At 32.7% G+C, this 14,074-nt stretch overlaps 1 pseudogene; it reads right to left on the reverse strand.

The window, feature by feature from the left end:
- Window positions 1–10,971: 10,971 nt before the first annotated feature.
- Window positions 10,972–11,102, reverse strand: LOC134385271 (U2 spliceosomal RNA; annotated as a pseudogene).
- Between the last annotated feature and the right edge of the window lie 2,972 nt (window positions 11,103–14,074).

Genomic DNA, 14,074 nt, shown 5'->3' on the forward strand with positions numbered 1-14,074 from the left:
AATTTAAGATTTTTGAGCACCTGAATCTTGATGAATCTATTTAATACACTAGAATCTCATTCTTTCTCAACCAGGGTCCTGGTTTTGAATAGGAGATCTGTGTTAGTTGGAAGATCAGATAATCTTACATTTAAGCCCTAAGTGCGGATCTTAATGCTCCCTGGTTTTCTGTGGAAGGAAATATGTCACCAAGGAAGCCCTTTGGCTCTCAATGCAGCCTTTATTTTCCAATTAATCAGCTTTTGCTTTTAACAATCTTTTTCAGTGTTTAATCAAACTATGTATTAGCTTCCCAATCCCACTGTATTTATATACAATATTTTCTCTTCTTTCTCAATTGTCTGATATATCACTTCTGTTATTTATTCCCTTTTATCATCCTAGTTCACCAACTCTGTAAGTTAAAAAAATTTCAAAGCTACCTTTTGCCAGAGGCTGTCTGTGCTCCACCTACAATAAAAACATCGGGTGTTTATCTCCCAGGGTATGTCATCCAGCTACAAAATCTCATTGCAGAGTCTGCTTTCCCAGGCCACTGATGGAAGTCACTGTCTGTAGATTTTGTTTTCATGTATTAAAAGATTTATTAGGACGTGTCATGAGATTAACATTGGTGGAAGGTATGATAGAAGAAGATTGGGTGGAAGCTGAGCTCCAATGTAGATTCAATAGACATGTCAACTGTCTCTTTCGAGAGTTGTAAAGTTAGGAGGACACCTTAGAATTGTCCCAAAGTTGGGCATGGAGTCTTGTCATTTGTAACCCAATGTTGATTAATCACTGGAAGTAGGAATTATTTTGAACAAAGCAGCTCTCTCCAGCTGGGACAAATTCTTTAAATTGTTGACAAATGAGGATGTTCTGACAGGGAGAAATTGGGGAATAAATCCATCATTCCTACTGGGGAATCTGTCTGATGCAGTCTACCATCTACTACAGGGTCCATAGAAGGCATCAAAATAACCTCTCAAATAATATAGGTCAAGTTTTTTCAATAATTCAGCAGTTTCTTACAGTCTTTTGATATTCAACTACTCTAATACTTTCATTTCATCCAGTCTAGTGCACTATTATAAAATGAGATTGAGAACTTAAAAAGTTGAAATTTTGCCAGCTGAAACATAATTAGTTTGCATTGATGCCATTTTAATTGAATTTTTGTTAAACCTCTGAAGTATACAATTCTTTTATATCCTAATGGATCAATATCATGACAATAAAGCTATTAATGGAATGACAGGAGTAAGGAAGGGCCTATTTCCAGAAAGACATTTAATTGAGGTGTATCTATTTTATACAAATTCATTGGAAGTACACATACATAGACCCCCCCCCACACACACACACACAAAATCTGGTAGAATGTACAGTTGTGCCAGGGAAACAGTTGCTTTTATATTGTATAGACATTGTCTTATATCAGTGGCCTGTGAGTCGCCTCTTCCATGGAATCTGCCAATGACAGGCATTTGTTATATTCTGTTTTATGCTTGAATATCATAGTACCTTTAATTCAAAGCTGCAATTAAAACTTCCCATTGGCAATTTCTGTCATTGTTTGCTTTCTGATAGTGGAATATTTTGCTACACTTATTTATAATTTTGGCATGTATTCTATGAGTGAGATTGTTTTATAGTTTTTTTTTTTATTATCTTCAGATTTGGGTAACTGATATAATTAAGCTGTGGAATCATCAATTCTGGTGACTTTCCAAAATGTTTCCAATCTTTCCCAAGGAAATTATAGTATTATGGAGAATCATGTATTTCCTATAGCATTACAAACCTACTACATGTAGAATTATAATTTTTTTTCATTTTTTGTCTATGATTATATGTCTTTGCAATTTAATTTTCTTTATTTTTATATATGAGAGCACTTCAAAAAGTTCATAGAAAAATAGAATGGTAAAACAATACAAATTTTTCCATGAACTTTTTGTAGTACCTCGTATGTTTTTGTTTTTAAAAGGAATTAGCTTCTCTATATTTTCAAAATAATATTTTTTATATTTACCTATCTATTCTACTATATTTGTGTATCTTCCATTTTATTAATATCTGTCTTTATATACATTATTTTTTCATCCACACTATATTAGTTTATGTTATTTTTTCTAACTTTTAACACATAGTAAACTCCTTCATATTAAGTTTTACATAATAATGAAAACATAGAAGACTGTAAAGGATTAATATTTACCAAGTACAAAATAAATATATTTATTGTAACATTTTGTGCAAATTCCCATTTTTTTTCCAATTATGGTTATATAAAAGGCTTACTCCAACACACTTTCATGTACACATACTCACACTCACATAAAGAAATACAAACACACAAATAATCGTGCTTTCTTTAAAAATAGCTTCAGCTTATTGAACTGCCTGACTTGTTTTTTTATGATAGATATGACCAATTATTAAACAGGTATGTCAATATGTGTTGCTTTTATACTTTAATGGCTAAGAGAAGTGAATATATATATATATACACATATATGATTCTGGGATTTAAAGTTCTTACTCAGTTTTTATAATATTATAAATAAAAGTTTCTTACACTTTAGAAACTTTTTTCTATCCATATATACCAAATTATATATAAATTTTTAAAAACCTATATTGTTCATCTAATTTGGTTAATTTGTTATTAATTTAATGGACTAGATATACTTAAACTTTTAGTTCCATTAATAACCTAATTATTAGACTTATTTAACATGAAGAAAATACATTTATAGTTATATAACCTGCAATGAATTGTGAGTAAATAAAATTCACTCCTGTAATATGACACATATGAATATATTGAAAATAGAATACAAATTTTGAAATACAGTGTAGCATATTATATGTAATATGTACTTAATAGAGAATATATAATTTTCAAGTATACTTCAAAAGGTTCATGAGAAAATGGAATTGCCACGAACTTTTCAGAGTACCCTCATATTTATATATGATAATTTATGTAATACATAATATATACTCACTTCTTATATACATTCACAATTGTATGTATTTTAAATAAAAATTTTAACATATTACATACTAATATGTGTATGCAGTATATATATATTATATTTGTATAGCATAAATGGTCATATCACAACATTATATATTTCAACACTTCATTTTCTTAATTGATAATACTTATAAAGTTGGGCAGCCAAAATTTCTTGAGTTTAAGCATAACATAATTGAGATAGGCCACATCATATTCATAATGAATTTATAATAAAGTTGCTTCTAACAAAAAAATTTAATAAATTTATTGAAATTTATCTTGCACCTTTCCATTTGAAACCAAAATATCACCATGTCAGTTTCTTTTAATTATTGCATTTTATAACACATAGAGATATTAATTTTAATTTCCATAAATTTATCCAAATTAATGGTATTTCCCCTTCAAAACTGCTGTATTTATAGAAATTTATTTGCCTAATGAAGAGGATAGTTTTACCATTTATGTAAAAGCTGAAATCAAAGAATTGAAGTTTCAGGATAACAATATTGCTACGTATTATCAGAGATTTGAGACCAGTATGAAGAAATGAACGATTCTATGTATATACAGAATTATTCTCCAGCACACACTTATCCCGTGACATTCAGCCAATTTCCTTTCCCTAACTGGGGTATTTGGAATTCATATCTCATCAGAATGTCGCTCCAATTTTCTGTACTATGTTTGGCTTCTGCCTTCAGTTTACATTTTTGGACTTGTTCACACTCTAGTTATTTATAACGAAATTAGGTACTCTTTTCATATTTGCTTCTGGCTCATCATCACCAGAGGTGTATTAATCAGGAGCTGTGTTAAAATATTTTACTGCAATTTATTTATCAATTTTCGTGTGCATTTCTGAACTTTTTACACTGCAGGAATGTTTGTTTCATACATCTTTACGCCTGTGTTTATTCTGTTTCTTACCCTTTCTCATATTAATATGGTCACTGCAATTTTTGTTTGTATTTTCCTAATATCTTTGTGTACTTGTTCATCTTCATCCTCATCTCTCTGTCTTTCTCTCTCTCTTGCTATCCCTCTGAATTTTTACTCTTAAAAGGTGAATTTCCATAACCAATTTTGTTTGTTGACATATTCAATGTCTCTGCTGTAATTGGGGATTGTTGTTATTAATAAAAAAAATATTTTGTTTATTATTGGTGAACTCTTGAATATATTTCCATGATTTGACTTTCTATTTATTATTTCTTTCACTTTATGGTTTTCCTTTTATGTGCATATTTATTTTTATACTTCCTGTATATCAGTTTGAGTAAAATGCCATTTATTCCTCTATTCCTCTTTTATTAGTTTTAGTGCAATATTCTAGGTTCTTACTTATAACATTACCTTTCCTATGGATCAAAATCAAACTCATATAGCCTTACCATTATATAAATGAGAGATTAATATTCCCCTTCGCCAATCTGGATACTCTTTTCCTTTACTGCATTCCCTCTCCAATAAAATAAAACTTTTAAAATCTTTTCATTTTTCTACTCATCGTTTTTCAACCTTCAAACTACTCTCTAAGCCAGTACAATCTGTAGGTTTTGCTGAGGGAGTATATCGATATTGAAATCAATACTCAGACAGATCTTACTAAAAATGTTCTTATTTAAAATTTGTGATTCAAATCCCTAGAGGTTTTATCATTATTCTATTTGATTTAATTCTGTATTTTAGGTATAGACTAAAAATACATGTGCATTTCTAAATATATTTTGTATTCATTGTTTTTTATTGGTTATGAATATTCATGAGATACAAAGCCAATCGTCTCCCCTCGTGACCAAGATGTGAAGGCCAGATCCATACTGGCAGCATGCCCATTACCACAAATGGCATTTGTACCCCGTGCCCCACCCAATTATCCACAACCTCCCTCCCCCTCCCCCTTTCCCCCCACTCCACTTTGTATCCCAAAGTATGTTCTCTCCTTCTGCAAATCCAACTCGCCACTGTGATCTTTCTTTCATTCCTTCTTTCTCTCTTAGCTCCCACTTATGAGTGAGCATATGTGGTATTTATCCCTTTGTGCTTTGCTTATTTCACTCAACATAAGTTTCTCCAAGATCATCCATGTGTTGCAAATGGGAGAATTTAAATCTTTTTTACCGCAGGGTAGTATTCCATGGTGTGTGTGTATATATATATATATATATATATATATATATATATATATATATATATATATATACCACAATTTCCTTATCCAGTCATCCATCGATGGACATTTGGGTTGGTACCATGCCTCGGCTATTGTAAACAGAGCTGTGATGAATATGATAGTGCAGATATCTCTTTGACACGATGATTTCCATTCCTCTGGGTATATACTCAGAAGTGGGATTACTGGATCATATGGAAAATCTATCTGTAGTTGTTTGAGAAACCTCCATACTGTTTCCCATAGTGGTTGTACTAACTTGCAGTCCCACCAACAGTGCAGGAGTGTTCCCTTCTCTCCACACCCTAGCCAGCATTTGTTATTCACTCTTTTTTATTATAACCAGTATAACTGGGGTGAGGTGGTATCTCAATGTAGTTTTAATTTTCATTTCCCTGATGACTAGTGGTGTTGAGCATTTCTTCATGTATCTGTTGTCCATTTGTATGTCTTTCTTTGAAAAATATCTATTCAGCTCCTTTACCCATTTTTGAATTGGGTTATTTGGGTTTTTTTATTGTGTAATTGCTTGAGTTCCTTGTATATTATGGATATTAATCTCTTGTCAGATGCATAGTTAGCAAAAATTTTCTCCCACATTGTAGGTTGTCATTTCACTCTGTTGATTGTCTCCTTTACTGTGGAGAAGTTTTCTAGTTTGATATAGTCCCATTTGTTTATTTTTTCTTTTGCTGCTTGTGCTTTCAGGCTGATGTTCATAAAGTCTGTGCCCAGACCTTGTTCCTCAAGTGTTTCACCTATATTATCTCTTAGTAATTTTGCAGTTGCAGGTCTTATACTTAAGTCTTTAATCCACTGGGGGTTGATTTTTAGTATATGGTGAGAGATGCATATCAAGTTTCATTCTTTGGCATATGGATATCCAATTTTACCAGGACCACTTGTTGAAGAGGCAGTCTTTTCCCCAATGTAGATTTTTGTTGCTTTTGTCCAATATCAGTTGGCTGTAAGCCTGAGAGGTGATTTCTAAGTTCTCAATTATGCTACACTGGTCTGAGTGTCTATATTTATGCCAGTTACCATACTGATTTGGTTACAATTGCTTTGTAGTATAATTTGAAGTCAGGTAGTGTTATGCCTCCAGCTTTATTATTTATTTATTTATTTATTCATTTATTTTTTTGCTCAGGATTGCTTTGGCTATTCAGGGTCTTTTGTTGTTCCACATGAAAGTTAAGATTGTTTTTTCCATTTCTGTGAAGAACGTCATTGGTATTTTGGTGGGGATTGCATTGAATCTGTAGATTGCTTTGGGTAGTATAGAAATTTTCACAATGTTAATTCTTCCAATCCAAGAGCATGGAATATCTTTTCATCTTTTTGTTCTTCTTTAATTTCTTTCAGTAGTGGTTTGTAATTCTCATTGTCTCAATCTTTTATCTCCTCAGATAAATTGATCCCTTGGGTTTTTTTTTTTGTGTGTGTGTGTGTGACAATTATAAACAGGCTTACTTTCTTTCTTTCTCTTTCTGTTTGTTCACTGTTTGAGTTATATAAGCGCAACTGAGTTTGGGGCATTTATTTGTTATCCTGCAACGTTACTGAAGTTATTAACCAGCTCAAAGAGTTTTTTGATCGAGTCCTTGGGTTTTTCTATATATAATACCATGTCATCAGCAAATAGAGACAGTTTGACTTCATCTTTTCCAATCTGGATTCCCTTTATTTCTTTCTCTTGCTTGATTTCTCTGGTTAGTACCTGCACTGCTATGTTAAATAGAAGTGGTGAGAGGAGGCATCCTTGTCTTGATCCTGTTCTTAAGGGGAAGGCCTTCAGTTTTCCCCATTCAGAATGATACTGGAGGTGGGCTTGTCATAGATGATTTTTACTGTTTGAGATGCTTTTCTTCTGTACCTAATTTGTTGAGAGTCTTTATCATGAAGGAATGTTGAATTTTGTCAAATGCTTTTTCAGCATCTATTGAGATAATCATATGAACTTTGTCCTTAAGTTTGTTGATGTGATATAACACATTTATTGAGTTTCATATGTTGAACTATCCTTGCATCCTTAGGATGAATCCCACTTGATCATGGTGTATAATTTTTTTAATGTGTTCCTGTATTCTGATTGCTAATATTTTGTTGAGGATTTTTGCATCTATGTTAATCAAGGATATTGGACTGTAATTTTCTTTTTTGTTGTTGTTGTTGTGTCTTTATCTCGTTTTGGTATCAGAGACATGTTGGCCTCATAGAATAAGTTTAGAAGAGTAGCTTCTGTTTAATATTTTATGGAATAATTAGAGGAGAATTAGTATTAACTCCTCTTTAAAAGGTTGATAGAATTCAGCTGTAAAGCCATCCAGACCTAGACGTTTCTTTGCTGGAAGATTGCTGATTGTCACTTCAATCTCATTGCTTGTTATTGGTCTGTTCAGGTTTTCTATCTCTTCTTGGTTCAGTCTAGGTGGTTTGTATCTTTCTAGAAACTTATCCATATTTTCCAGATTTTCATATTTGTTGTCTTACAGTTTTTTATATTAGTCTCTAATGCTTTTTCATATCTCTGTGGTATTGGTTGTAATGTCTCACTTTTCATTTCTGATTTTTGTTATTTGGATTTTCTCTCTCTCTTTTTTTTTTTTTTTGTTAGCCTAGCTGATGGTTTGTCTATTTTATTTATCTTTTCAAAAAACAAACTTTTTGTTTCATTGATCTTTTCTATTGATTTTTGGTTCTCTATTTCATTTAGTTCTGCTCTGATCTCAATTATTTCTTTCTGTCTACTACCTTTAGGTTTGGGTTGTCTTTTAATACTAGTGTTGAAGTCTTTCCATTCTTTTGATGTAAGCATTTATTGCAATAAATTTGCCTCTTAGTACTGCTTTAGCAGTATCCCACAGGTTTTGGTATGATGTACTTTTATTTCCATTAGTTTCCAGAAGCTTTTTTATTTCATTTTTAATTTCTTCTTGGACCCATAGGTCATTCAGGAGCCTATTGTTTAGTTTCCATGTACTTGTATAGTTTCCAAAGTTTTGCTTATTATTAATTTCCAGTTTTAGTCCATTGTGGTCTGAAAAGATACTTGGAATGATTTCAATTATTTTAAATTTGCTAAGACCTGATTTGTGACCTAAAATGTGGTCTATCCTGGAGAATATTCCATGTGCTGATGAGAAGAAAGTATATTCTTTAGTTGTTGGGTGAAATGTTCTGTATATGTCTGTAAAGTCCAGTTGGTCTAAGGTGTAGATTAAATCCTGTGTCTCTTTGTTGATTCATTCCTGGAAGATCTGTTCCACACTTAGAGAGGGTTGTTCTGATCACCCTCTATTCATGTATTAAGGCTTATTTCTTTCTTTAGGTCTAAGAGTGTTTATTTTATATATCTGGGTGCTCCAGTATAGGGCGCATATACATTTATGATTGCTATGTCTTCTAGTTGGATAGATCCTTTTATCATTATATAGTGGCCTTCTTTGTCTCTTTCTATGGTTTTTCATTTAAAGTCTATTTTGTCTGATATAAGAGTAGTTACTCCTGCTCCTTTTTGGTTTCCATTTGCATGGTCTATCTTCTTCCATCCCTTCTCTTAGTCTGTTTTTTTCTCTACAGGTGAGGTGGGTCTCTTGAAGACAACATATACTCGGGTCTAGCTTGTTAATCCAATCAGTCAATCTGTATCTTTTGAATGGAGAGTTTAATACATTCACATTTAGGGTGGTTATTGACAGGTATTGTTTAATTCCTGTTGTTTAATTGCTTTTTGTTGAGATTTTATCAAAATATATTTTGATCTTTACTTCTTTTATTTCTCTTCTTCATTGTTAGTTGGATAGTTGAGGTGACATGATTTAGCTTCTTGCTCTTTCTCACTGGCATTTTTGTTTTAACAGCAGGTTTTGTTCTTTCTTGTGTATCCGTGATAGTGACATTCATTATTCAGATTCCAGAGGCAGGATTCCCTTGAGAATTTCTTACAGGGCTGGTTATGTGGTGGTGAACTCCCACAACTTTTGTTTACCTTGGAAATACACTATTTCTTCCTTATTTCTGAACAAGAGACTTGCTGTGTAAAGAGTTCTTGGCTGGCAATTTTTTTCTTTTAGTATTTTGAGTATATCATCCCACTTTCTTCTGGCTTGTAGGGATTCAGTTGAGAAGTCTGCTGTTAGTCTGATGGGGGCTCCCCTATAGGTGACTTGATGCTTTTCTCTTGCTACTTTTATAATTCTCTCTTTGTCTTTGAGCTTTGCAAATTCAACTATTATGGGTCTTGGGGAGGATCTTTTGGATTGAATCTATTTGGGGACCTTTGAGCTTCCTGGATCTGAAGGTCTGTATCTCTTCCCTACACCTAAGATGTTTTTTGTTGCTATTTCCTTTAATAGATTTTCAATACCCTTTCCTTTGTCCTCCCCTTCTGGAATACCCACAATTCAGATTTTAGAGTGCTTGAGGTTGTCTGTTATCTCTCTCAGATTTTCCTCATTATTTTTAATTCTTTTTTTCCCCTTTTTTTGTCTACCTGTGTTATTTTGAAAAGACCATCTTTAAGGTCTGAAATTCTTTATTCTGCTTGCACTACCCTGCTGCTCAAGCCCTCTGTTGTGTTTTTTATTTCATTGAGTGAATGTTTCATTTCTAGGAGTTCTGATATACTCTTTTTAAAGGTATTAATCTCTTTGTAAATTTCCTCCTTCATATTGTGGATATTTTTTCTTGTTTCATTGTGTTCTCAAATTGAGTCTTCTTTTATTTCTTCAAGTTCTCTTAAGATCATTACTCAGAACTCTTCTGCAGACATTTCAAGGATTCCCTGTTGCACAGAGTCTAAAATTTGGCCATTACTGTATTCCTTTGTGGTCTCTTATCTTCTTTTTTATTTGTTAATTCTAGTAATTTTTCATACACGTTTGCTCATTTGGTAGAGAGTTTGCTTCTTCTATTACATGGAGGTTGGCTATGAAAATAAAGACTTCTTCCTCTATTTGCAGGCTTTACTGGCGACTCTTATACATGTGTACTTGAGTGAGCAGTAGGTTGCCTGTAGAGTGGCCCTGGCTGCTACTGTGATGGTGAATTGTCCTTGCTTGACAGTAGGTATGGTAGTGGCTATATTACACTACCTTGGATCTTGTTCCAGAATCTGTGGCCATAGAATGAGCCCCCAGTGCCCTGCAGGTCTCCTTGGCTCACCTTGGTGGAGTGTGCTGCAGGTGCTGGCACTTCTCTCCAGGTCCATGGGGAAAGGAGCTCTAAATATATTTTGAAATTATTTCACACATTATCAGCTACTATCTTCTCCTATGTTGAGATCTCCAGTTCTGAATATTAGTTGTTAGGTCCGAATTTTTTTTTTTAACCTGATGTTTCTTCTCAGATAGACTATGTGAGTTATGTATTCTCTGAATTCTTGCATCTTAAAATAACCTTCCCTACAATCTGTCAGTAGGTTAAGAACTTAGCCTAGCATTCAGGTCTATTCTCTCTGTAGGTAGAAGTAGGTAGTGTTGTAGTCAGATATTTTTCCTGTGTAGATAACCTGAACTTCATCTCTTTAGGATCAGAAGATTATATACATATTTTGTGTCTTTTTTTTCTTTTAAAATTAATTTATGTAAATATTAGAACTCCTGTAGGTATCTTTCAAGTCTTTTTCATAGTCATAATCATTTCTTGTCTTGTTTTTTTGGCTGTGTATTATTAGCTATTTCTTCTGCTTAATTGTCTAGGTCTTTATTTGGCATTGTAATAGTGGATATTCTCTCAATTAACTTGCAAAGGTTTTTTATATTAAAGTTTCATAATTTTCTTTAGAGATTTTAAGTGCATCTCCCTAAAGAATTTTAATACTCTTTTCTGTTGTCATTTTTCTTATTCACCAACTACATTTTATAGATTAGAACAGATACTACACTTGATCTTGCCAAAAGGCCAAGAAGCAGTACCAGTTACATTTTATAAGCATATATTTTGTCTTCCTTCCCTCTAGCTTTTGGTTCCATGGTTCTATTTAATTACATCCTTACTTTCATTTGTCTTCACATCATTCAGTTCCCACTGGTCACTTTAAATGGTGACAGTCCAGTGCATGATGCTCTCTACCCATGGGGATGATGTGACTTCTAATTATACAACTCATTTTCACTTAAGTATCAGTGACTCTAAAGTAAAAAAGCTGTGGGCCACATTGCTAGAATCACTGGTTTACATATATGTGTGTGTGTGTGTGTGTAAATATTCATATCTATATTTATATTTATTTATAATTATGTTGTATTGTATTTATATTTATTTATATATTAATCTCTATATAGAGAAAGAGAGAGGAAAGAGAAGAATAATAAAAATTAAATACTACACATTTATAAAAGTGTGAGTGGCTATTCATGATAGAAGACTAAGGCCTGGATATATGTATCTCAGCCACAATTTTTTGTTGTTTTTTTGTCTTTAGAATATTTGCTGAACATTACCATGAATCTTACCTTCTGATCACTGATTAGTCTTTTCACTATTTCTTTTTCACTACCCTTGCATTTCCTTTCTGTACATTGAAATATATAAATCTAAAAAATAAAAATAGGAAAATTCTGAATTATAATAAAACATTATTTTAAATAAGTGTTTTATGTAAGACTATGCAAGCATTTTTGTTGGTGTTTTATGGCAAATAATTAATTAAGTTCACAATAATGTTGTTGTGAGCAATAGAATAAATGAATTTGTGGGAATCAAATTTATTCTTCTTCAATCACAGTAAAATTCTTTTCATCAGTGCAACTTGGGTTATTGAAGCACCAAAAACTAATTCCTTGAAGTACGCTATTGTAATCTTTCATAATAAAAAGAGTATCATTTTGGCATGCTGAGCTAAAGGGAAATATGCAAGACATGAAAAGTGGAACAGACGATAACTGGATTTTCCTCCCACTGCTATTATTGTGAAGTAAATAGGCTAGCTTAATGTCTTGAAGCTGTTGATGACATTTTTTCCAAGTAGTTGAACATTAAATATGTTCAACCTTAGGGTCTGGTAATACCCTAAGGAATATTTTTAAATGCAATGACCTCTTAAAAGATCATCATAAAAATCATTCTTAATTAGATTTAGGAAATCAATTTAAGTAACTATGTAAATCAAATTTTATGTAATGTCATGCTGAATGCATGGTCAGGTAAGTCTTAGGAAATAATATATATTATATTCCAAAACAGCCTATGTAACCACTAAGTATAAAAAGTGATTTTTAAAAGAGAAGCATCTTTATTATTTCTTGTGTCTAATGATTAAACACTAATAATTATGAATGAAGGTTCTATGATTTGACATAATCACAAATAGCATAGGCATAATTGTCAATGTCATTTTTAAACTATGGTCAATAAAGGGAAAGACTCTTTAGAAAGAGCCACAATTACAGTATTCCATCTTATAAATATGATACTTAAATAGTGTTATATTGTTTTAATATTCAAGAGCACACTTTGTTCACCAAGAGCTCCCTAGATTACCAAGACAATACAGAAGACAAAGGCCAATGTGCTTCAGGGAAAGACAGATACTTTTGCTGATGTTATGAGGTCTTGTAGCACAAGGAAGACATCCAAGAAACGTTCCAAGAGCACAGCTAACATGTTGCAGTCTCCTCAAAGTTCATCATCTGTCAGGGCAAGAGGAAAGTGTTAGCAGTAAAGATGACAATATTAAATGAGTACAGCTTTCACTCCCATATAAGAAATGCTTGTCATTGGAAGTTAAATTTAGTTAATTTATGGGGGGTTTTTTTGTGTGTGTGTGGACTATGAATTATCTGATAACTTCTATCACTGTGTAACACTACATATTAATAAATATGTGTGTGGATATATGTATACACCTCAGAGTCATTCTAAGTATTGTTGTCATCACTACATTTTACAGGAAGAAACTGATAATAAAGAGGTATCAGGAAGTTCTGATTTTACTGGTATTATTTTATTTTGTTGCTATCCCTCCATCCCATAAAAGGTCAGCAACAGGAAATTTTTAAGTCTCCCAGTACTTACTTTCTTAACATTCTGTTTTAATTCTTCCTCTTGTTTATTTAGAGCTGCCTTTCCTTTATCTTTAGCCATAGTTTTTAAAGTTGTTTGTAAAAGGGGGATAGAAGCATGAGATTTATGGACATTGCAATTCTCACTTCATGTGTGTTGGTGGGTGTAGCAGCATGTGCCTATAAAGGCCTTTATGTGCATATATGCGTGTGTACACTGATCATTCTTTTTGCCACATAAACAATATTTATTTAATTTTTTTTTTTTTAATGATAAAACTTTTATTTATGTACACAAGCAGCATGGCATTGTGAAAAGTCATCCCATTGCTGAGAAGGGCAGTTTGACCTATCTGTATTGAAACAGCAAATCAGAAGCACATTTGGATTACAAGAGAGTATTCTCAGTTAATCTATTGAATAATATCTGATAATATAACCAGTCACTGAGTCTATTGAATAATACCTGATAATATAACTAGTCACTGAAAGAGGATACATACAACTGAAAATAATTAAAATGTACCTAAAAGATGCTAAAATTAACATAACAATGAGTCCAATGTTGGATATTTCCACAGATGGCTGTTCCATGGGGTCAACAGCATCGAAATATTCCCGGTATCTTTACATCCTTCCAATCTGCTAGTTTCAGCCTCTTGGCTCATGTAAACTGGCTCCCCTCATGAGCTCTAAAACCTGACATCAAAATCAAATACAAGATTGGGAGCAGAACATGGAGGAGTGGAGTGTTTCTTCCCATTGTTTCTTTCAGGCAGTAAGACTTTTCCCAGAAACATCTTGCCACCCTAACACCGACTCCTTTTCAACGATCATGGATGAGAATTGGATCACGTGATTGCAGTCCAATCAAGGAGAATA

This window comes from Cynocephalus volans, chromosome 8 (genome assembly GCF_027409185.1).
Source record: "Cynocephalus volans isolate mCynVol1 chromosome 8, mCynVol1.pri, whole genome shotgun sequence".
In the NCBI taxonomy this organism is placed as follows: domain Eukaryota; kingdom Metazoa; phylum Chordata; class Mammalia; order Dermoptera; family Cynocephalidae; genus Cynocephalus; species Cynocephalus volans.